The 26,342-nt window shown below is 38.6% G+C and overlaps 1 pseudogene; it reads left to right on the top strand.

The window, feature by feature from the left end:
* The first annotated feature begins 24,696 nt into the window (after positions 1 to 24,696).
* On the top strand, positions 24,697 to 26,014 carry LOC102430820 (annotated as a pseudogene).
* Positions 26,015 to 26,342: the final 328 nt, after the last annotated feature.

Here is a 26,342-nt window from a genome sequence, read left to right on the forward strand (position 1 = left end):
AAAAAAGGCTGCTTGACATATATGTCAACTTTGCCCAAGACAAAATATCAGCTTGTTGAAGGTCACCAACACCCTATTTCAGCAAGGGGACGTGGAAAAGTTTGTTTAACCCCTGCTTAGGGTACCTTCTGAACAGCCATGGTAGTGCTTCAATATACTGTTTCTGAATCGATGCCACCAGGACAGCTTCTAGTCAGGAGAACAAGAAAGGCCATCACTGAATCACCCAGGCCAGGTAAATATGTGCAAAAAGGTCCTCTGGAGCATTTACACAGCAAGACCCTCTTAGCACTAAAAACAGATCAGTGTGGAAAGGCCCTGACTGACTTGCCCAGTGTGGGATCACTATAAAACACACCTAAGCAATGTTGGAAAGAGCATCAAATTCCCAAAGCGGCAAAATCCTGTCTTTTCTCTCTATCTGCAGAAGCCCACAGCAATTGCCTAATATCTGTAGCCTAAACTCCACTTCCCTGCCACCACTGTGTGGAGACACGAAACGGGTCCCAACCCTAAATAGAGATCTTGGAGAGTGAAGTTGGCCTAGTGCAGGGGAGTTTGACCAGGACATGGATGCTAACCCAGAGTCTGCCTCTGACCACCTGTGTTACCACAGGAAAACTGCCTAACTCCTACGCGTCAGTTATTTCTCACATAACATGGATCCACTGTGGACTTCTTGACTAGCTTCCAGAGCTGCTGTAAGGATTCAAACAGTGATTCTCATGTTTTAGCAGGCATCAGAATCACCTGGAAGGCTCGTTATAGCCCACATGGCTGGGCCCAGAGTTTCTGATTTAGTAAGTCTGGGTTGGGGAGGCCAAGAATTTGCTTTTCTGAGAAGTTTCCAGATACAACTGATGCTGCTGGTGCAAAGACTGCCAGCAAGAAGCACTGAATTAAAGGAAAACAGACAGAGCCCCTTCAGTATGAGGCAAACCCCAGCATCTGTGCTTCAAATCCCACCAGAGTTGGGCATTCAATGAAAAAAACAATTTAAACAATGGGATAAAGTAATATATTTTTTAAAGTGTAAAGAAACAGTAAAGCAATACCTACACATGAGGGACTCATGTTAATCATGGAATAGGCTGTTATGTAGCAAAGATAACCCAAGTAGAGTGAGCCATCAGGAGCTGGAAAGGCAACTGCGTTCCATAACATCATTCAGTTTGTTGTTCCACCATCTTCTGAGGTTTGTCCTCATCTATAAGGTTCAAAACAGTTCACCACTCCCATGAAAACAGTTCACAACCATGACCATATCCCAGGCCTACTGGAAAGGGAAGAGGAATTCAGGACAAGGGAAACGACCCATCCACTCAGAATTCCACTGGCCTATCCACTTTGATGCATTACCACCTATATATAAGCTGCAAGGAAGGCTGGGAAATGTATGGTCATTTATGTGTCCAGCTAAAAGTTAGGAATTTTGTTATTAAAAGATAAAATGGAAAATGCATACTGGGGCGCAAATAGAAGCATCTGCCATGGGGATCCTTTTTGGCCACCCAAGTATCCAAGTGAACCCATCTCCCCATACATAGAACACTCTCAACCCTCCTCCCCAATATTTATACCCCAAAGATCCATCCTGTTCATGCCTCCAGGTTAAAGACTAGGATCTCTGATTTATGCACAAGAAGATTTAAGAAAAAGGAATTACAGGGAGAGCAGTTCATATTTAAGAATAACTTGAGATTGCACATTATACTTTTCAAATCTCATTGGCCCAAACTTAGTCAAACTTTCTGCAAAGAAGGCTAAAAAATACCGTTTCCAGTTAGGGGGATCATGTATTCAGCTAACTCTTAGGCTCTTGACTGAGTTCTTCTTATAAAGCAATTCGGAGACGACTTACTTTCCCAAGGGAAACTGAATTGCAATTAATTTCTACACAGATATGTGACGTTCATCTTTTTATCTCTCACGTTGCCTTGCTCATTGTTGATGTTCAATAACTTTCCTGAATTGTTGTTTCTAAATAGGATAATTAATAGCAGCACAAACCCCTAGAAGCCACGTATGTAGAGCAGAACAGTATCATACCCTTAAAAATAATTCACCAATTAGTTTACTACACTAATATATTACATTATTTCTTGAGCATTATGTAGATAAAACAACTAGTTGAGTTAGTTAAATTTAGTCAGATTTGTAGTGAGTACTATATACACTAGAGCCTTTTACAATATACTACAAGGTGGGAAAAAAAAGTTGTAATACCATCAACTGTAAAGCCACCTTTTGTAATTCAAAGTCAAAAGCAGAAGGGCCAAAATTTTTTTTCTTTTAATAATTTGCAATATAAATATACATAGACAATACCTACAAATAAGCGTAAATAATTCTCATTTATTAAGCACCCACACAGCATACACTAGCTGATTTACGTGTGCTATTTTCTATGCTTCCCAACCATTCTCCAAAGGAGGTACCTGTGTCCTTATTCTTAAAATAACAAATTAAAACTCAGAGAAGCTAAATAACTTATTTTTTTGACACTGAAATCTCAAGTGTTTGGTAATATCAAGCATTTCTTGTTTGAGCATTTAATAACTAATTGGATAATATACAGGTGCAGCCTCGCCTAATCAAACATATAGGGCAATAAAGACGACATATAAAATCAGTCCTTTTCTCTTATTAAAGTGTATGACACTCAGGCCTGATAACTTGGATGATATTGAGAAAGGGTTCAGTCATAGTATTAGGCTTCCCAGATTTAGTTCTACATTTCTTTGTAACTGGGGCATTTACATGAAAATAAGACTGTTTCCAACAAGTCTAGCTGTGTATGTATTGCCTGAAGTCACGATTCTCCCCTTGGGTATGACAATTACTTCCATCATAACCAATTGAGAAATGAAATACAGAAGCAAAATTGTTTCTAAATTAATGGGTTTTAAAAGTTTCCTGGGAAGTTGTCAGACAACCTCAAACATTTTTGTTCTGTATCAGCTTCCAGCATAGAAAAATGGCAAAAGCATACTAAAAGGAAAGTAAAGGGAACCATTGTAAATAAATTAAATTTTGCCAATTAGACATGAGACCAACTTCTAAATTATAGAAAAAAATTAAAGTCAGATCATGCAAATAAACCAAGCAGCTATTGTTTTACAAAACAAGGGTTTGTTTCCAAACTGGTGACCTGTCCCATCTGAGATGACCTTTCACATAATGCCATTACCCAGAGTGCCACAGGTCCCATCGCTAAGTTGATGTGAGACAGATTTACATACACATCCCTCTGAGGAATCCCAACTGGTCGGAGTATGCTCCGTGAATGCGCACACATGCGCGCGCGCGCACACACACACACACACACACACACACACACACACACACGCCCTTTGGGATCCAGGCTCCTCTACCCTGCAATTGTAGAGAATTAAGTGTTCTCTGTCTTTTGCAAAATACCTAATGTTCCAAGTGGGTGGCATATAATAGTTTTCAATTGATATCACTTAGGGAATGGAATTGCTCTTGAACCACTTACGATCATTATAGTTGAATGCATGTGTACGCATTGTACCCAAGCTCCCATTTCAGACATCACTTTGTCATGGCTGGCCCACCCCCAACACCTAAGCATGTATGCACCTTCAAATTTTGTTGTTGTTACTACAAATAATAATCCTAGTCAGGGGGGAATTGTGAATGTTAATGCCATGAAGAGCCAGGCATTAACTAAACAAAACAGATCAACCAATAGGGTATAAACACTATGTGGTTATTGAGAAAAAAACCAGTAGGGACTGGTGTTAATCGAGATTTGAGGCATGATCCTGGGACTGCATTTAATGCACCCTGTCCCAGACTCACAGATCAGAAGGGTCCTCCTGAGTGGGAATGGGAAGGCACACAACCTAAAGCACCCAATGTGAGAAGGCATAAAGTCAATGATAATTATTAAATCATTAGTGGGATAGGCAATTAATATTTTATGCTTAATAATTATACTAGCAATTAGGATCTTTATGAGTTAATGATTAGTAATAACAATTAAAGAATAATTTATAGTGGAAATAAATTATATAAAAATTGGAACAGAATTCTGAAAGATTGAGTGGCATGTATAAAACTAAAATAATTTCAAGCCTGAATCCCTCAGCCATCAACAATGACTGAGGAAGGATTTTGTATTTTTAGTGCTTGGCACAGCCTCTGACACATGTCAAATATCAAATAATCCTGGGGAAGTACAACCTAGCAGGGTGAGTATGTGATCATTGGAATGACTGATGAGAAATAGGGTCACTTAACAGAGACGACAAAGCAGAATAAGGTCTCATTTTCCTGAAAGTAGAAGCTGACAGAGCAGCAGTGAAAATGGGAGAGCAGTGAAAACACCCTAGAGTTTTTAAATCTCCTATAGGCCCAACGCAGAATTGCCGACTGGGGATGAGACCCGAGGGGACATTTGCATTGTCAGGAGGGGAGACAGGGGTGGGGTACTCTGACATCTACTAGGTGAGGGACAGGAATGCTGCTAAACATTCTGCAATGCTCAGCACGGGCCCCCACAGCAAAACAAAGAATTATCAAGTCCAAAATGTCAGTAGTGCCTGACCCGAGTGAATGATCTGCTCTGTTCTTTCTGGCAAACTCCTATCCATCTCATCCTTCAAAGTCCAGCTCGACTGTCAACCTCTCCTCTAGAGAGTAACTGAACTACACTCCTCCATATCTCTCAGGAGAATCAAGTGCCTCTTAACCTTGGACTTCTGTTCCCAAAGCACACTGCACCCATCTCTAGCCCTGAACTTATCACACATCACTGTTAGTGGTAATTGTATTTATATTTTTGTATCTCTTCAGCTGAGGTGAAATAATAAAAGCAGCCACCATGAATTCAGCATTTATTATTTGCAAAATACTTTGCTAAGGTCTGCAGATAATCTCATTTAGTCCATGCACAAGGTAATATAAGGTAGATATTATTATCCCCATTTTACAGATGAGAAAAATAAATGTTAGAAGAGTTAAGAAGATATAAAGTCACATAACTAGAAAGCAGCAGAACTAAGACCGAAACTAGAGGTCACTACGGCTGTGATATGTGTCCCCTAAGTACAGACATAAGAAGCATTTTGTGGAGAATACCATATTTAGGCTTTTGAATAAAAGAAGATGAAAAGGTTTATGGCCAGTCTGCAGCCCCCACCCCCCTATAAATATGAGCAGGACTAAGGGAGACAGGGGCTGACAGTGGATACCTGAGGGCCGCTCAAGCAGAGTATCCAAATGGTATAGAAATAATTAGTCAAAATCTGAGCAAATTGAAATAGGTACATTTAAATGACAAAGTGATTAAATAAATGGGTGAAATGAAAGGATGGATAAAAACACATGCTTGCAGTCAAGTGTTCTAGTACGTAATAAAAACCTACAACAGGCCACCTGGGGGTGATGCCCAGTGTAAAATGCAAGGGGTTAGAATATCTAGAGATAGGAAGCCTGTCCACAGGCTATGGTTCAGGAGCAGATTCTGGAAGAGGGTCTGGCGAAGGTGATGCAAGGCCTTGAACCAGGATGAGGCAGCCATGCATTTATGGGCAGACTAATGATGTGGGCCGAAGGGTGGGGGACAGGAGAGAGGGGCAGGTATTAATTCTAGGAAACAATGGGAGGCCTAGTACCAATTTTGAGTGATAAGTCAGGGAAGAAGAGTAATCAAGAATAGCCTGATAAATAAGAACATGAAGCTGAAGCCGACTGGATTCAGGGGAGGCCATGCCCTGGGCATGGGGAGTGGGTCTCAGCTCCTGGGGGCTCTCGCCATGCCCCACAGAAGGGATGGCAAAGCCTGGAGTCAGGTCGGGCTGATGAGGAACTTGCCTCTGAACTGGAAGTGGTGGGATAAGTCTCAGGTGCCAAGTCAGAGTCCTCAGATCATTTAGAAAAAGATAGATAGATAGATAGATAGATAGATAGATAGATAGATAGATAGATGATAGATAGATAGATGACAGATAGATAGATAGATGATTGATAGATAGATGATATATATTATATTATATTATATTATATTATATTATATTATATACAGAAAAAAATATTTGTAAAGCCTAAGAGGGGGGAAATGAATCAAATGTAAACCGCACTTGTATTACAACAGTAGGGGCAGTCATGGATACTCTTAAATAATACTTTTGCTTATCCGTTCATCCAATGCACTTCCAGCCAACACTACGTAGGAGGGAGGGAAAAGCTGCTTACACATAGCCAGGAGCTAGAATCATTTAAGCTAAATTAATAGGGTGTATATAACTTTGTCCTCTTTTTTAAAAAATTGAGAGATTATGAGATTTGGGAACAATCAGAGGAATGGCCTATTTCCCTCATCAGGTTGTCAGAACGTGAAGAAGTCTCAATTAGTTTCAGGGAAAGCATAACAACTCAGTGTAGGTGCCGCACGAAGGGTGGATTCGAGAAAGGCCTGGTGACTGAAATTTCAGTGCAACCCCTTTGCCAGCACTCCTGTCAGCCCTTCGTCCCAGGGCTACTCATGTTGCATTATTTAGTTTTCATGTGATTTTTTTTTTACTGGTGGTTTTGATTCTAAGCTTTGTGCGTTGAAGCCATTGATTTTTCTACTTTGAATAATTTGTAAATCCCTGAATAAAGAGGATTTCAGGATTTCTCATGGAACTTTTAGAGGAACATATCAGATGTCCTTGAATCTATGACCACAGATTGATTTTTAAGAGGCCTCTTTATTCCATGCAGCATCAGAAACACTGCTGAAGAAACTGACAGAATGTGTTATCACTTTCAGTGTTATATGGAAACTGGGGAAGCTTTTAGGTATTTAACTCTTATCATAACTTTTTTCATATTTTACAGTCACACATACATGAAACATATGGGCTAATGAATATCCTTAAAGCTTCTTCATGTTCAGAGTCTGACTCTTTTGTGATTTCTTCTGAACTCAGAGCTGTTAATGTCCCTATTTCTCCATACAGTGTTGCCAATACAGTATTTCTTAAAAGAATCTACAAAAGCACTAAAATTCTTTGGTGCTGAAGAATCACAAAGAGCAATCACAAAGAGCTAGAGCACCCTCATTTTTTGCAACCACTGGGTTCCTAGTGTTATAGGATTCCAGGGCAGGAGGAATAGGGAAACTGAGGCAGGAAAGTTAAAACCAGGCCAAGCAGTGGAGACAATTTGCCTGCAAATAACAAGCCCTTATCTTTCCCAAACCAAGGACACTTGAGAGTGAATGGATGGTTAAAAGCCTCCCTAAGGAAAGAATGCAGGGAAGGAGGGGGAAGGGGAAAGGGGAAAGGGGGAAAGGGCAGTTTTACTCCCTAACAGAAAAGCCAGCAGCCTCTGGCTTTGGCAAGATAAAGTTGCCAGGTGCTTCCAATGACCACAAAAAAAGCAGAGAGGGGCCTTGAGACTTAATCTATACCAAGATAGTCAGTAAAAGAATCTTTGAAACCTACAGACAGGAGGGTGTATAACTCCTCGAAACAGCACTAGGCATTCACTTTTCTGGGAAAAGCCCATCTGTGCTCCAAGCCGGATGCAATAAAATAGATTTGCTTGCTGTGCTTTTTAAATAAAGGTATGTGGTTTAATTGCTTTAATAAATTGGCTTTGCACAATGCAGTCAAGGTCTCTGGTATAAATTCATTTATTTGAGAAGGCAAGAATCGAGTTTGGGGACAGACAGCCCTCTCCCGCCGACTCAGGGGGGCTGTTTGGTAGCACCTTTTCTGGGAGCTCTGGGGTGCCTCTAACACCAGCAGTTAAAAGAGTGCACCACTATTTTCTCTGGGATTTTCTTCCAAGCAGCTGTCAGTCATTCTGCAACGTTTGGTGGTGATGTTTTGTCCATCTTCATAGTTTAGGCCAGTGATGGCAAACCTTTTGAGCTCGGCGTGTCAGCATTTTGAAAAACCCTAACTTAACTCTGGTGCCGTGTTACATATAGAAATTTTTTGATATTTGCAACCATAGTAAAACAAAGATTTATATTTTTGATATTTATTTTATATATTTAAATGCCATTTAACAAAGAAAAATCAACCCAAAAAATGAGTTCGCGTGTCACCTCTGACACGCGTGTCACAGGTTTGCCATCGCTGGTTTAGGCAATGCCAACTGTGGCCTGGCCATCAGCAATCCATTGATGCTACTGATTAGACCATATCATCTAACACGAAGACATTAAAATTTGCGCCTTAGAACCAATCAAATACAGTATTTGGTTACTGAATTCTCTGAACTCAAAATTTACTTCCTAAGTCTCTTCTCAATTTTCATTCAACAGAGAATTGAAACCCAGAGGATTTCTATAGCAGCTTCTTGGAAGACATCTTGGACTATGTCTGGGTTCTTCTCAGGAGATTCCATCCGCATATTTGTTATCCGAAATCTGAAGAAGATATTCACTCATTTGGGTAAGTCTTAGGCTACCTGTGGATAATTCACTGTGTAGTAGGAAATCATGAAGTAAGATACCTCTTGTTAATGAAAGAAACATTCAAACCTGTAAAGAATTTTTGTGAGTTTATTTGAGCCAAACTGTTGGCAATTGCCGGGAATCAGCATTTCAATGTACTGAGATAATGCTCCAGAGAATGGTGGTTTTTCACCTTTTTTTAGACATTATAATCAAAGGAGAAGACGTGGGTTAATGAAATCCATTGGTGATAGATTAGGGAGGTGGGAGAAAGCAAAGCAGGGAAGTCTCTGGGATTGGATAAAAAGTAAAATGATAGACACATGCTTCTTTTACATAGATGGGCACAGGATAGTTAACAGTCAACAATTAACATGATAACAATAACAATGATGGAATTTGTGGTCTGTGCCCTGGCACCATTTGTTGTGCCCTGAGGGGTCCGGAAAAAGGGAAGTTACAAGTTACCCTGACATTCCACAGGTATGTTATCTTAGATACAAAAAGACAATAGGCTCAGTACAGATAGGAAATTGGCCCTAACTGGTTTGGCTCAGTGGATAGAGCATTGGACTGAGGGTCCCAGGTTCGATTCCCATTAAGGTCATGTGCTGGGTTGCAAGCTCAATCCCCAGTGGGGGCCAAGTTGGAGGCAGCCAATCAATGATTCTCTCTCATCATTAATGTCTCTGTCTCTCTCTCTCTCTCCCTTCTTCTCTGAAATCCATCAAAATATATTTTAAAAAGAAATGAAAGAAAGAAGGAAGGAAGGAAGGAAGGAAGGAAGGAAGGAAGGAAGGAAGGAAGGAAGGAAGGAAGGAAGGAAGGAAAGAAAAGAAAGAAAGAAAGAAAGAAAGAAAGAAAGAAAGAAAGAAAGAAAGAAAGAAAGAAAGGAAGGAAGGAAGGAAGGAAGGAAGGAAGGAAGGAAGGAAGGAAGGAAGGTAGGAAGGAAGGAAGGAAGGGAAAGAGAAAGAAAGAAAGAAAGAAAGAAAAGAAAGGAAAAGAAAGTTGTTCTTTGTCAGGGAAGATCCTGGCCTAGGACATGAGTACCCACTATAAACTGCTTTTTAATTACAAGGTTTTCATTTCAGACCATCCTTCTTGGTTACTTTAGGTCTGTGGTTGCAAGGCTGCCAGTCAGGCCGGCCTTCCCTGAGTTAGTCAGGTTAGCATGTGGGCCCTTTTTCTCCATAGCTTGGTAAGGTATAGAAGGGGGAATGGGTTTGATAGTTCAAATGGATAACCAGATAAGTTTAATTCTTGACTTCCCACCCCAAGAGAGGAGGCGCCTGTATAAGGTGCTCAATGGAGGTACAATGAACAACAAATGCAATGGTAGGCACAGAGAAATTGGACAGCAAACAAAACAAAGTCTACTTCATTATTCCTTCAGTCACTCAATCAGACAATCAAAGCCTCTGATAAATGCAAACTTTAGTGTTTCCTCTAATTTTGACCCACATCCATCTTGCATCAAACTGACAGATGGCTGCCCCATAATTCCATGGTAACTATTCTTTCTTCCAAACCTTACTCTTTGATGTTTTAAGAATAAAAGGGTAGAATAGCATATGATCACATATTTTCCCCCATCCCTTACCTATATTAACAAAAATGTTAGAGTAAATTATTATACCAGAATGCACAGTGTATCTATTTTTACTCACCTGTAGCTTTAAAATTCTTTAAAATCAGGATTTTGAGAATTTTAGTGACATTGCAAGCTTTCCACCAAATTAAATATACCTCACAATACAATGCAGATCCTCCACTACAGGACAATGAGGCTTAAATTAATGGGAGTTGAGGTTATTCATCCAAACAGCTGAAAAATTGCCCTGGTCTAATGCTGAAAGACCTTGATGGGAATCCTTTTATTTAGTTATTGCTTCTAGAAATGACCAAGTACTGAAAAAATTAGGCACTTTGTTATTTTTCTTTTGCCAGCCCAGAAACTAGGTTACTGCTTCACAAATTCCAAATCAGAAATACCAACTCATGTATTTTTGTGTGTTTTTGTTTTGTTTTGTTTTTAAAGAAATGCTTCTTGTTTCGCTTCACTGCAGTTGTGAACATCCCTGGTGCTGTGCTGGATACAGGCCACCTCTGTAGCCTGCTGAACAAATGATTAGACACAGCAGAGGGTGTGCTGGGTTTGCTGTGAAGTGAGCCCCCTGCTCACAGTGCCAGTTAAAAGCCTGAAATTTCTGGGTTCTGCTTTCCTGAACTCTGGCCACTTGATGTTAACTTGTTAAAGCCTGTGTTCATGTCATTTCATTGCTTTGGGGGGTCTAGCCAGACTCCCCTGCTAGTTATCTACTTGGCTCACCTTTTCTGCCCCTGGGGGCATCTCTTTGAAGTCATCTCCTTGTAGCTTCTCCCAAAATCTTGTCTTTCCCCTCGAAGTCCTTCATGTTTTGTTCTATAATGTCTAAGCATCCTAAAATAGTTAAACCGGCTCTTGGTCTGTTTATGTGTCTTTGAAGCAATCGTGAATAGCCCAGTCTCTACTTTCCATCTGAAATTTTAAAATACCCCATGAGCAGTCGTGGTTTTTTATTTATTTAGGTTTCTTATTTCAGCTGTAGTAGACATGGAAACTAGAGGCAGGGATCTCCGCTCCGACTGGCTGCAGAGGCTGAGACTGGAGCAGGAATGTGGGTGGTACCCCTGAAAGGAAGGCACGGACATGCACTTGGTCATTCACACACTCGGGGCATGCACCAGCTTGGAGGATCTTAGATACCAACTTGTATTGACTTGGAAAGCTACGGTTGACCCCTCAGTGAGTTGAGGAAATCCCAGCAGGTAATCGATGCAAGTAGTCGGTCATTCCAAACCACTTCTATGGCAGAGATAAAGACAATGTCTTTCCCAAACTGTTAAAAAATGAGCAAATCAACAAAGGAACTTTGATCAATATCCCCATATACAAAAGTAGTCTGGAGGTACATAATTATGATCCCATCAACCTAGAGAATCTATTCAATAAGATTACAGAGTTCTTGGCAAGCATTTTTACCCAGTGGTTTTTTTGCAGTAATCAGCCTGTTCATTCGATACCAGAGAGACGGCTGGACAAAGATACTTGAGACGACCTCCTAGGGGTTATTTGCCAACTGCTGGGTTCTGTGTGCACAGACTTATAGTCAAGAAATTAAATTCCTTTGATAAGAGCAAAGAAATAAAAATGCTCCTAGAGTAAATACTCACACTAAGAACTCATATCTACATCCTGCAAGGCTGGCTCAGTTCGTATGTTATCCCCTTCTATCACCTACACTGCTCTTTAAGTGGGGAGGGGAAGCATTTATTACTTTAGTTTATGTGCAAACGGTAATTCTAATAGGAAATCAAGGGAAGCCATTTAAAAAATCAAAGTTAATGCTAGCAAGATGATCCATTGCATCCCCCCCAATAGGAGCTAATGAAACATTGTGAATTTATTGTGGCAGAAAGACAGTGGCTGCTGGCAATTACACTGATGAGCAGAAATCCTCACAAGTGGGTACTTTAAAGCAATTATTTTCCATTTGCTTCTAAAAAACCCTCTGAGCACAACTAAGCTTTGATTACCTAGCATCTGAAAATATACATTCTCAGAGGGATATTTGCAGTGATTATTTTAGTGGAAAGAAAGTAAACAGCTACCATTTGTGAAAGTGCAGTTGTGAGCCTCTTTAGAGTTTAAAATATGAATTGTGCAAAAGATGAAGCTCTGACTTAATGGACTAGCACATTATTGCATTATGTTCCCAACTGGAAAGAGTCAAGAATTTATTGGGTTCCCAAGGATCAAAAAGCTGTTTGAACTGCATTCTTTCAAGGAAACACTTCTTCAAACTCGAAAGCCAATGTCCTTTTTGTTAACAAACTCTCTAGCCCCAAGCCTAAACTTCCTTCCTCCTTTTTCTCCTGGACCCCAGATTTATGAAGAGTGGTGACAAAGAATGACAGACAGTATAGAGCTCATCTGGTGCAAACATTGATCCTTCAAGAGGAAAATCAAAGCTCATCCAAAGAGGAAAGCAGGTGGAGAGAGTGTTTGATTGATTTTCAAATACAGAAACGTTGAGGGTTCTTATAAAGGGTATTTTGCCCCTTTTTAATTAAATTATATTGGTGCACAGTAGCCACATTTAAAAAGGAGTGAGGCCCTGGTGAGTGTGGTTAGAGCATCAGCCCCATGGAGCAAAGACTTGTGTGTTCAATTCTTGGTCAAGGGTATGTACTTGGGTTGCAGGTTTGATCCTTGGTTCCAGCTGGGGGCATGTGCAGGAGGCACCCATCTTTCTCTCACATAGATGTTTCTCTCTCTCTTCCTCTCTCTCCTCACTCCTTCCCTTCCACTCTCTCTAAAAATTAATGAAAAAAAAATCCTTGGGTAGGATTAATAATTTTACAAAAAAGGAGTGAGGAATGTGGACCAAACCAAAGTTAAAAGCTATAAGAAACAAGTGTTCAAATTTGTACACTCAGTTTTATAGTGCTGGGTCTGGAGATGGTGGGCATAAATACAGGTGGACATAATCTACTTTATATTTGTCTTGGACATAATTTTTTCCAAAATGGGGAAAATATTAAAGAAAATGCAGTGGATGCAGTTCAAAAGCTGTGATTATGACAAGAGAAGTGAAGGTGCCCTGGATTGTGTAACCAAAAGTTACCAAAACCATAGTCACCATTTTCATAACCATTTATCCTTGCTAGGCCCATTACAATTTAACCTGTGACAACACAACTGTGTGGATTGTGATGTTGGCCCTACAAAAGGGGTCACTTGTCCAAGTCTCATAACTAACAAATCATGAAGCTTGGACTAGATGCTAAGGATTTGTGTTTTGTTCTTAATGTAAAAATAATAAATGTTCATTTTGGAGAAAGTAGAAGAAATATTCAAACTATTTAAAAATCATAACATCAATTCCTAAAAAAATTGTTAAAATGTTATAATTTGTTGACTTTTCTACATATTGCTTTTCATACTGGATACCATTTGTGTTCTGCTTTAAATGTTATGATAAAAAAATAAAATGTTATAAGTATATTCAATAATCCTTAAAAAACTACACATGGATATCATCCTATATAATAAAAAGGTAATATTCAAATTGACCCTAACAGCAGAACGACTGGGAATGACTGGTCCCTATGACACACACTGACCACCAGGGGGCAGACGCTCAATGCAGGAGCTGCCCCCTCGTGGTCAGTGTGCTCCCACGGGGGGAGCTCTGCTCAGCCACAAGCCAGGCTGATGGCTGCCAGCACAGCGGTGGTAGTGGGAGCCTCTCCCACCTCCTCAGCAGTGCTAAGGATGTCCAACTGCAGCTTAGGCCTGTTCCCCGCTGGCAAGTGGACATCCCCCGAGGGCTCCGGGACTGCCAGAGGGATGTCTGACTGCCAGTTTAGGCCCAATTTCCCATGGAGTGGGCCTAAGCCAGCACATGGACATCCCCTGAGGGGTCCCAGACTGCGAGAGGGCACAGGCCGGGCTGAGGGACCCCCCCCCCCTCCGCGAGTGCACAAATTTTTGTGCACCAGGCCTCTAGTATTCTATAACTGTACATTATTTCAAATATACTATTTCTTGCTTTGCATTCCCTCATGGTTGAGCACTTAGAAAGTCTTTTTTTTCCCAATTATGAATTTTCTTTGTAAAGGTCAGAAATTAAGTTTCTGGCCCTAAAGATATAAACATCTCTATAACTCTTTACTCACATTCCCAAATTCCCATCTTGAAAGGTTGAAAAATTTTTCACTTTCAGCAGTGTCTGGAGTGTCCACCTCAGTATAGTTGCCAACACTGAGTATCCCCTTTGAAGAACCTTTTTTATATATCTCATTTGCATTTGTAAGTTTTCATTATGAAATAAGTCAACTACTTTTCCAATGTTCACTAGCTATTTGTATTGTCTCTGTCGAAGCAAGCATGCATGGTCTTTGTGTGTTTGTCTATTGGTGTCTCGGGGTTTTTCTCGTTGATTTTTAAGAGCATGTCTGTTGTGCTTTGTGCTGGAACCCAAGCATTGTACAGGACCAAATAAAATTAATTGAATTACTTCTTTAAAAATTGATATTATTAAGCATTTTCATATTTGTTGTAATGATTTTTCTTTGCCATCTTTTAATTTAATGTGCACAGTTTAAACTCCTGAAAGTAATTGAATCTCTGTCTTTTCTTTTGCAAATTCTTCCATTTGATTTACGTATAGAAGGTCCTGCCCAACGTAGAGCTCAGAGAAACCAATTCTCTGTTTCCTTCTAGACGTTTCTATGCCTTAATATTTATGAGTAAATAATTATCTAGAATTTCTTTTAATATGGGATAAGAGTTGAAGCAACACTTTTATTTAAAAGTAAATGACTTAAAGCCACTTATTAAATAATTCTTTCTCTCACCAAAGATTTTTTAATAGATCATTTCCAAACATTTCATTCATATATGTACTAAAAATATTTTTTCTGTACTTTTAATCTTTCTAAGATGTTTATGACTGTATCACATTGATTACCGTTATAGCTTTTTACTAATATTTTGCAGCAATAATTTAGCTCATCATCTTTTTCACATTAAAACAGAGTTTTTAAACCAGTGTGCCACAAGCTTTTTTAAACATGCAATATTTGACTATTTAGTCAGATGCACTGACCTCTTTTCCCTTAGATTGTCAGGAAAAAAATGACAACAGCCAATACAATAGCCATCTTGTATGACTGAATCAAAATTATACCTATTTTTGGTCAGATCAGCAAAAACTAGAATATATTTTTTGGTGTGCTGCTGACTTTTAGTGATTAGTTTATGTGTGCCAGGAGATGCAAAAGGTTACAAATCACTTCATTAAGAATATATTCTTGCCCTGGACAGTGTGGTTCAATTGGTTGGAGAATGGTCCCATACACTGAAAGGTAGCTGGTTTGATTTTAGAGAGACAGGGGAGAGAGAAACATTGATGTAAGAGGGAAACATTGATAGGTTGCCCACACACACACACACACACACACTCCCCAACCTGGTACTGAACCCCAAACCTGGGCATGTTCCCCAACCAGGAATCAAACCTGCAACCTTTCAGTGCAAGGGATAATGCTCAACCTACTGAGCCACACCAGCCAGGGCTATGCTTATATATTTTTAAATTTATCTCTTTCAAACATTATCTACTTCCAACTAAACAAGATAGGATTCAATGACATAGCTCTGTAAAATCCTTCCCTGTTCCTTCTGCTTTAGTTAAATCACTGTGACAATTCATCTCTCTATTACTTTTGTAGCTACAAACTGCATATTTAAAATTTTATTTCTTATTCAAACAACCAGAGATTTTCTCTGGATTTCTTACTTTGCACAGTAAAGGGTTTAGTGTCCCCATCTATTTTATCACCTATCTTCCTTCTACTAGATCTGAACTTTCTTCATCTGCACATTTATGTTATATGATCTGATACAACATGTTCTTGTTCTGCAATCATAGGTGCATAGACTTTGACTAACTCAGAATGTGATTCCAAAAGACTCGGAAACTATGACTGTTTCAATTGTCTATCCCTCCCCCCCAGATAAAAAATCAAGTGGAATGTTATACCCTAAAGCTTTCACTGCGGAAAATGATGTAGTAAGTCCTCTCTCACCAGGGAGAGTGACCTCAACAGCACCACTTAGACAGCAATGTGAGTGCCTCGTGTTTAGAGACCTAGTGGGCTGGTGTCTGACTTCAACCAAGAAATTCTAAAGATGAATAGGTAGGGTTGCTGGCTGCTTTGATGAAGAAACAAATGAGAGTTGGCTGTGCTGGGATGGGTCAGCATTCTCAGAATTTGCTGGGACATGAGTACATCCTGTAGAAAAGAAAGAGAAAGCAAGAGACTGAGACACACACACAGAGAATATGAATCAGATATTGTTTGGTGTAAAAGGACTAAGGAAGAATTAAGTAACCAACAGAAATGGAGATCTATTGGCCACTCTCCACAGAACCTCAGCTGAGAGATTCCCAGTGATGGAGAGAATCTCTGAAAAAGCCACGGAAAAGCATCCCTCAAGAGGAGAAAGGAGCTTTCATCACCTGCCACGTCTAGATAGCATGAGATCTGGATCACGTCCTCACCAGAGGGGGGTTTCCTGCCCCTTCCCTCTTCTTCCTCTCATTTTCTAATCTTTGACAGGTAGAAACCAGTTATCAAGATAAGAGAGAGAGAAGATATTATCAGAAGAAAAAGAAGAAGCCTTAGCATTAGAGCAAAATAAAATTTTGGATATTATATGAAATTGCACTTTTAAATACTGACTCTATGTCTTGTGATTTACAGAAAAACCCTGCTTCCCATAAAAGTGATGGCAAGCTGCCAGACTCTTCATCCAGGGAGGGGGAGAACTAACTCTAAAAAGCAGTTTCAATGAAAAGGGGAAAAAAAGGTAGTCATTTTATGAATTCTTTCTGTAAGTTCTATTTGTTCAAACCAATGATTGTTTAATGGTTAAAACTCAGATGAGAGGTTGGAGTAAATTACTTTTCCAGCCAAATTCAACCCTACAGTTCTGTCTCTCATTTTTAAATCTATCCTTTATTTATATATTATTTCAAGGGTAAAGATAGGACTGCATATAAGAAATAAATGTAATTTGGAAGGTTGAATGTAAATATGTTTCAATTGAATCAAAATTTCTTCCTATGTTTCCATTCAAATTACCTTAGCTTCATGTCTAATATTTTTCAGATGACTAAGGATTCTTAGCTTCCATATTCTTTGAAAAATTTTTGATTCATATAAAAACCAATGCTGGAAATTCACTAGTGACATTAACTTTAAAAAAAAAATCCTCATTGCATTTCTATTTTGTTACAAATATTTGGCCCTTTTTATTTCCTTCATAATCTTTTATTTAAAAAGCACATATAAAGGCTTTTAAATCCACATATAATTGTCCAAGTGCATTATGTCCCTCAATCAATAGAGTCTAGAGGAAAGTATATTATATGGTATAACCGAGACTTACTGTCCCTAGTGAACAGATGACCATTTGTTGGTTGGAGTCACAGTGGCAGTAAAATGACAATCAAAAATCCCATTTCCTTTTTATGTTCCTATAGTTTATAGAATCATTATCCTCTGGCCCTCTGAACAGCCCTTTCCTATCCTACCCTTAGTAGTTTGTTCATACTTCGTGCTTTTCAAAAAGGATTTAAGGCACCTTAAAATAAAATGCATATATACAACAAAGTTCAGGGAAAAAATAACTTATCAAAGCTATAAGGAAGAGTAGGAGAAAGCAAAAATGCTAAGCATGAGGGATGATATAATTATTGTGATTGCCTCTTCAGTTTTGCTCTGAGTTCCCTCAGGGGCAAAAACAAATAAACAAAAAACAGTGTGTTGAGTACTTCTAGTTATTTGTTGGATGAAAGCAAACCAATTTTAAGAGAGAAAAAGAGACAGACAGAAAGTCAGCGGGAGAGAAAGGAAATGGGGACATGCATTTCTTCCCAGGTAATAAATTATAAATGAACTCACCAAATGAGACTGTGTACGGAGAATAACAGGCAATGTGTCTTTGACCCAAATGATCTACCAAATACAGACAAAAACAGAGACGTAACATTTAAATTTAATCTAATGAAGGTGGTTGTTCGGGAGATAAGTTAATGTGAAACAGTTATGTCATTTCCTAGTGCTCTGCCCTAATTCAAGGTGTTAGATTACCCGAGAAGTGAGTAGATACCATGTTTCACTTAATAAGGCGCTGATCTCTGTAGGGATTAAAAGCAGGAGTTGGTTGGCAGGAGGTTTGAGGTCACATTATTTGTTCCAGGGGAGCCGTATGTTCAATACCTCATCGGTGGGGGATGCTAACACTATGGGTCCATGGACCATGCTTTCAGACACCTCGCCTGGATAGGGAGTGTCCACCATACATATAAGTGGAAGTTCTACCATCTTTTATGTGTCCTTTAAAATATATTGATTTCTTTCTAAACTTTAGATCAATAAAGTTTCATTGTCTGACAACGGGAACATATGTTTCTAACTCTCCTCTGAGAAGGCTTGTAATTTGAAGTCTCTCAAAATGAAAAGCCTTCTTCCAGGAGCAAGTTTATGTCTATTCAAACTTTGGAAGCATAAACAGAAATTGTAAATATTTTTCAAGTGTGCTGGTCTTTCTCTAAGTTAAAAAATAACAACTCCTTAGCTCTTCGGTATTTCAGCATTTCAAGGCTTTTAAAGTCAAACTTCCAAAGTAACCTGCTTTATTTTAAAAAAATTCGTTTGTTTTAAAGTTTTGTGATCATGCTAATGTATTTTAAAAATCAATTAAACTTAATCTAAACATCTCAAGAGAGAGGAAGGTTTACTCCTTTTTCATCTAAAACCACAGACACCACGCCCTTGGTAAATGTATTTTCATGCTGTGCTGGGAATATGTAATGTCCAGGCAAACCGCTTAAATGTCACCCCGCAAAGTGCAAATGCAGCATATAGTTTGGAGGAACAAATGTTTGAAAGGCTAATACGGCAGGATTAATGGTGAGCCATAGTTATACACAACAATGTTATTATGACAAGAAAGGATGCTAGCCAGATGAACTTGCAGGAAAACTTGACTGGAGAGATGCTTGGCTACAAATGGAATGTAGTAATTAAAAAAATTAATCCAAGTCCAGAAAAGTGTTTTACACTAAACTTTAAAAGGAGGTCATGATCATGTTTTGACAGCTGAAAAGAATCAGATAAAACCAAATTGTTTACTAGCTCTAATACAACCTCAGCTGTCTAAATAGTTCCAAAAGGGACAGGAAAGTAAAAATGCAAGCTCACCAAATAGGGTCATCCTAACAAATGAAGACAATGAAACCAATGAAATCGGTTAAGCATTTCATTCTAATAAAGTCAAACTCTTCCCATAAGCAAAAAGTCATTTTCCCCCAATAAATGTCTTCTCTGACCATCTTTGCTTGTGTCACCTGACTCAGAAATCTGAGTCATCATTCACAAGTCCATCTCCCACTTAATAAATTCCCAAGCAGATGCTGAATCCTTATTCAATACACTGAACTATAAGTACTAAGGAAAAACCAAAATTCATTACAATGCACATTTGTACACCAAATAGCAACTTGGGTGGATAACGGCAACATCGGGAGTGCCGTTACGTGGAACAAATGCATGAGCAGTGGCAAACCAACAGACTGAAGTTAAACAAACATACAAAACATAGCTGTTATAACCTAGGATTACAGGTTATCTTTTTATATTTTCCCCAAAAAAATCTATAATGAGAATTTATTGTTTTGTATGAAAGAGAATATATTAAATATTGCAATACAGTTGGGTAAGAAAAATAAATAAGCATAAAATGAGTCAAGAAAAACATTCAAAAGTAGTATATAAATGTGTGAAAAAGAACATGCTATCAAATTAATTTAAAATTAGTAAGGAAGAAATAGCCAACAGGCTGAAGTGGGTGCAGGATGGCTTCCTGAGGGAAGTGCCTTTCTTTAAACAAAGTTCTCCTGCAGGAGAGCAGGAGACATTTGAGAGTACCAGAAAAGCTGGAGCAGATGTAACATGAGTTTGTAAAGATGCTGAGTCTGCAAGAGACGAGACAATTGCAAGAACATGTAGGAAAAAATGACATTTTTTTTTCAAAAGCAGTTGGGTGGCAGGAGAAGCTTTGTGCTTGGAATTAAATGACCTAGAATTTTGTGTTGGTCCTGTCTCTTTCTTGACATGGTAATTCACAGGACTTCTCCGAGTCTCAATTTCCACATCTGAAAAATGATAATTATACAGAGCCTTCCACCTTCCATTTTTACCCTAAAGGTCAAATGAGTTATGATGTTTCTGAATAGGAAACAGCAGTTAGTATAAAAAATAACCCTATGACAAATTTTAAGTGCTCCAACTCTAATCTACTCGCTAATTTAAAAGAGCTATAGAGACAAAGTCTCTTTCTGTAGAAGTAAATTATGTATAGGGTTCCATAGTTTGGGTCCTCCTTACCACTTCCCCAAAAGATTAATAACCAAAAGGGGAAGGAACAGTTATTCCAAGTCTGAAAAATGAGTGTGGGCTTTACTGGCAGCACCGAGGAACTTGCTTAAGATTAGGCTGGATTATGTCCAGCTGGTATTTTGTTGCCATTGAAGAAGCCTATCTTAGACCTCTAATATTTAATAATTATGTACATTAACATATTTAAAGTGATTTGTAGATGTAATTAAGAGAAAAAGTAAACAGAGGAATCCAAACCAGAGATGAGGCAGGAAGTGAGACTAGACAATAGGAGGTGGTTGGGAGGGAGGCTTTTCCTGTTTTTATTTTAAAGCTTCCATTTTTTACATGTGTTCATGCAATTTTTTAAAATAAAAAAATCATCCTCAAAATGTAATGATAAGTAAAATTGAGAAGATGTACATAAAACAGAGGACACATTATTTGGTGGAAGAACTCACAATGCAAACATCTCCTGCTCTGGCTTCAACTTCTACCTGGGGCTGAAAACATCTTTACTTCCCCTGACTGCATCATATTTATAAAATGGCCAAGAGCTTCCCCTGTCCAGTAGCTATAACCATCTCAGCGACTTTTAGGTTCAATTTTTCTGGCTCTCTTAAAAAGCCTTTTCTGATGAAAAGAAGTCTGGGCCAGACCTAAGTAGAGGAGTGTCTGATTGCCTCTCTCAGCTGCACAGTCATCACTGAGCATACCCTTGAAGCCCATTTCTCCTGCTTAAGTACCTTCTAATTTACTTCATCCCTACCTGGCTGGAATCAGGGTATCCCTTGAGATGACAATATTCTTTGATTTTTGCTCTTCACTTCCTTTTTCTGAACTATAGCAGGTCCTCAATAACATCATTTCATTTGTTGTCATTTCACTTAGTCCCAGAACCTATTGATGACATCAGGTGAGGACTTGCTGTACTTAGTGACCAGAGCAACTGAGGCTACTTATCCTCCACTTCTAGAGTGCCACTTGAGTGACTATGTGGGAGTATGTACAAGTTCAAAGACCCTGTCTAGACATGATTCTAAAATGAGAAAAAGAGGAATAAGTCTGTGACCCTAACTTAGATTTGTGTAGGTCTGGCGAATGTAATGTTCTGAATCAGAGAGGACAACTGAGAATCCATTCAAGAACACACTGAAATCCCAAGTCATGTCAAGGGAATAGAGCCCAACCCTCCACCTCCCCCATTTGGCAGCTGAAGAGCTAGTTTGGATCCAGATAATCTCTTTCAGCTTCAAATTATAGCCTGGAAGCTGGAGAAACTGGGGCAGACTTCATGCATCATTGAAAGGCCTGTTGTCCTCTCACCTATTTGTAAATGCTATAAAGCAAATAGGGCTGTCACTACTTCACCTGCAAACTCCTTCACAATAGATTATATTGCTGTGTGGGACAATGCATCACTGGACAACATGCAATGTGGTAGAAACAAGAGGGAACCAGGTCATCCAACATTTCCTGTAAATTATCGGGTAATAAGTAGTTTAGGCTTTTCAGGATACATACACTCTCCTTTGAATATTTTTCTAAGTTTGTCTGTTTACAACTCTTTAAAAATGTAAAAACCATTCTTAGATAACCATAGTTTGCCAACTTCTGGTCTAAACACATTAGTTAAAAGACAAAGATTATCAGATTGAATGGAAGACACAAAACCCAATATATTGTATCTACTTTAAATGTAATAATATAGAAAGTTAAAAGTAAGATTATTTTATAAGATATGTCATGTAAATACAAAGGAAATGAAGCTGGAGTGTCATAGCAATATATGAAAAACTAGACTTTAAAAAAACATAAAAATTACCTGGATTAAAAATAGATATTACAAAATTATCAGAGAATCAATTCAGCAATAATGCATAACAATTTTAATTGTGAATGAACCTAACAACAGAACATTCAGATTCATGAAGCAAAAACTGATAGAACTGAAGGGAGAAAATAATAAATCCAGGATTATAGAACAAGGAGAAAGAAAATCAGAATTAACATTTATAGAGGACCCCCCCCCCAAAAAAAATAAAAGACTAGATATTCTTCTCAATTTCACCAAAACAGACTTGTCTTTTAAATTAAACAAATTTGAAAGAATTGAAATCATACAAAGTATATTCTCTAACCACAATGGAATTAAACTAGAAATTAATCACAGAAAGATATCAGCAAAGTCTTCAAATATTTGGAAATGAAACATTATCTTTTTAAATAATTTATAAGTGAAAGAGAAATTCTCAAGATAATTGTATTAGTCTGCTCAGGCTGTTATAACAAAACTAGAGGCCTGATGCACGAAATTCATGCAAGGGGCTCGGCCCTCGCAGCCCCAGCTTCATCTAGAAGGTCGTCTGGAAGGTCGTTCAGCTATCCGGTGTAATTAGCATATTACGCCTTTATTATTATAGATATACTGGATGGCTTAAACAATAGACATTTATTTCTCACAGTTCTGGAGGCTGAGAAGTCCAATATCAAGGTGCCAACAGATTTAGTTCATGGTAAGAACCCTCTTTCTCACCTGCCTTCCCACTCTGTCATCATATGGTAGAGAGAGAGAGAGCTCTGGTCTCTTCTTCTCCTTATAAAGGCACCAATCCTATCTTAGAGGCTCCAACCTCATGAATTTATCTAAACCTAATTACTCCCAATGGCTCCACTTCAAATATCACTACATTGGGATTAGGGCTTCAACATACAAACTTGGGCAGGCTACAAACATTCAATCCATAGGAGAAAGTTAGAAACTATTTAGAACTGAGTGAAAATGTAAATATATCAAAATCTGTAGAAGTTGCTAAAACAATATTTGAAAGAGTATTTATAACATTAAATGTACATATTAGTGAAGAAGGTTCTGAAAGCGATAAAAGAAGCATCTATATTAGAAACTAGAAAAATAAAAACAAAATCAAAGTAACCAGGACAAAAGAAATTTAAAGACAAGAGCAAAAATATATGAAATTGAAAAAAGAAAAACAATAGAGAAAGCCACCAAAACCAAAAACAGGTGACTTGAAAAGGTCAGTAAATCTAATAAATCTCTAATCAGACTGATTGTGCAAATGTAAATTCATCCTATTTTCTGACTTATAGGAGGGATCCTTTGTGACCTTAGAACTTTGGACTTTATGTCTATAACTCTCTACTTCCATCTAATGTTAGAGTATAGACAATGCAGAAAGTTTCTTCTTTTTTAAATATATATTTGTATTGACTTTAGAGAGAGAGGATGGCAGGAGAGAGAGTTGGAAACATTAATGATGAGAATCATTGACTGGCTGCCTCTTGCATGCCCCCCTACTGGGGATCGAGCTCACAACCCGGGCATGTGCCCTGACTGGGAATCAAACCATGACCTCCTGGTTCATATGTCGATGCTCAACCACCGAGGCAAGCTGACTGGGCAGAAAGTTTCTTTTAAAAAGGGAAATTTCACCTTCAAAGTCTAAATTTTAATATAGCTTTATGGCTGCTCATGACACACAAGCAACAAAGTCTTCGGTAACTTTCCTTTTTAAGACAAAAAGCTGCGTCATAAGTTAATCACTTGTGGGTGAAGGGTGACCTGTTGATAAGCCACATCTTAACTCTGGTTGGTGTCTACACTGGAGCGTTCTCCAGCTTCTAACTCTCCCTGGCCTCCTCCCAGAATCAATGGCTTTACTTCTCAAAACATGTCCTCAGTAACTGCACTGCAATAAGGTCAACCTGAAAAACAAAACTTATTTGGCCAATTCTCCTTTGCTCTAGAATAAGCCTTTCAATATCCCTTGATATGTTTTTAAACTTGCCCTTTTTTCAGCTTTTCCAAGCCCAAGACATCTCTATCTGATGTAACATCTTCAGTCATCAGCAGCTATGTAGACCTATGCCCTCAAAGAAATTTGCAATTAAGTGGGAGGGACTCAAAATAAATACATAAAAGAGAGCAAGCAATCTAGGGCCAAAGTGATGCTAAGATTCCTGTGCTCAGAAGATAGTCAGAAATAGAACTAGTCACTTAATTAGATATTTTAATAGAATTATTAGCTAATATGCTAATATTATTTCTCAATCTAGAAAAGTTTGTCTTATCCACAAACTTGCTTTGCAAAAAAAAAAAAGTCATTTATAAGACTGGAAAGGAAAAAAAGTGAGGTTAACACAAACCATTACTCATCCTTTTGTACCTGTTGTTCTCTTGCTGACCAATTTTTTGGGAATTATAAAATTATTGATTTAGAGTGCAGGAGCCCGAGCCGCCCGGATCGGTGGCGGCGCGCGGAGTTGGACGGGGCACCATGAACGAAGAGGAGCAGTTTGTAAACATCGATTTGAATGATGACAACATTTGCAGTGTTTGTAAACTGGGGACAGACAGGGAAACCCTCTCCTTCTGCCACGTTTGTTTTGAGCTGAACATTGAGGGAATACCAAAATCTAATCTCTTGCACACCACATCATTAAGAGGCCATAAAGACTGCTTTGAAAAATACCATTTGATTGCAAACCAGGATTGTCCTCGATCTAAGCTTTCAAAAAATACTTATTATGAAGATGTTAAAGCCATTTTGAGTAAGAAGATAAACTGGATTGTACAGTACGCACAAAATAAGGATGTGGATTCGGATTCGGAATGTTCTAAACCTCCCCAGCATCTCCTGTTTAATTTCAGGCATAAGCCGGATAAAAAGCTACTCCCACAGTTTGACTCCCAAGTACCAAAGTATTCTGCAAAATGGCTAGATGGAAGTACGGGTGGCCTCTCGGACTGTACACAAAGAATATTGCAGCAGAGGGAAAACTCAGACTTCGGGCTTGCTATGTTACAAGGGTCAAGTGCCACTTTGTGCCACAATAGTGTATTGTGGCCTCCTAGTCACAGCCAGACACAGAAGAAAGAAGAGACCATCTCTAATCCAGAGGCTAGTGTCCAGACCCAGCAGCCACATTACAGCAGGGAGGAATTGAATTCGATGACTTCTGGTGAGGTAAAGCAACTGAATGCAAAGCTCCAACAGCGAATACAGGAAGTTTTTGAAGAGTTAACACGCCAAGTGCAAGAAAAAGATTCTCTGGCCTCAGAGCTCCATGTCCGCCTCGTCGCCATCGAACAGCTTCGAAAGAACTATTCCAAGTTACCATGTCTGCAAGTGGGGCGAACGGGAATGAAGTCCCACCTGACATGAGCAACAGAACAAAACTTACACTCACTTCCTGTGCCCCACCACTTCCTGGTCAGCCCAGCTTGCAATTTGGTCATTAAGTTTGCAGAACTTAAAGGCAGTATTGAACATTTTCGTTAGATAAAGCGGATCGTCACACTCTGGTCTTCTAGGGTTCATCATTTTGGTTTATCTGGGGAATTTTTCCCCCCATAATTACTAAGTGGCCCTCCCTAACTTTTACCACATGTGACTATTTAAATATACTGTTACAGTGTGATTTTATGAAACATAGTTTAATGTAATTCACCTCTCAAACCAATAGAAGGTTAACAAACACCTTAGATTAGTCTGAACTACTAAAGATAAAAATTTTAAGAGGGAAGTTAAATTCATAATATCACCTCTTATTTATTATGAGCAATATTTTAATATGAAAAATTTATATATAAAAATGCTATTTTAAGTACCTTTCCATTCTCTTTATAAATGTGTATTTGAATGGCTCTGTGTATCATATTTACACTTTCATGTGTGAATATCTTATGCATGTTTCAGATCTTACTGCATTTTATTCTCTTACTACACTGCTTTTCCAACTGTTACCTTGTTTTCCAAAGATAAATGTATTTTGGAGTAGAAATCTATCTAGTTGAATTGTTTGACTTCTGATAACTCTTATAAAGAGGAATTAATACCTTTTTAAAGCAAATAATAAAATATATAATTTTTTCTAACAAAAAAAAATATTGATTTACTTGTAGTTC

The sequence above is a fragment of the Myotis lucifugus genome, unplaced genomic scaffold (assembly GCF_000147115.1).
Source record: "Myotis lucifugus unplaced genomic scaffold, Myoluc2.0 scaffold_46, whole genome shotgun sequence".
NCBI classification, from domain to species: domain Eukaryota; kingdom Metazoa; phylum Chordata; class Mammalia; order Chiroptera; family Vespertilionidae; genus Myotis; species Myotis lucifugus.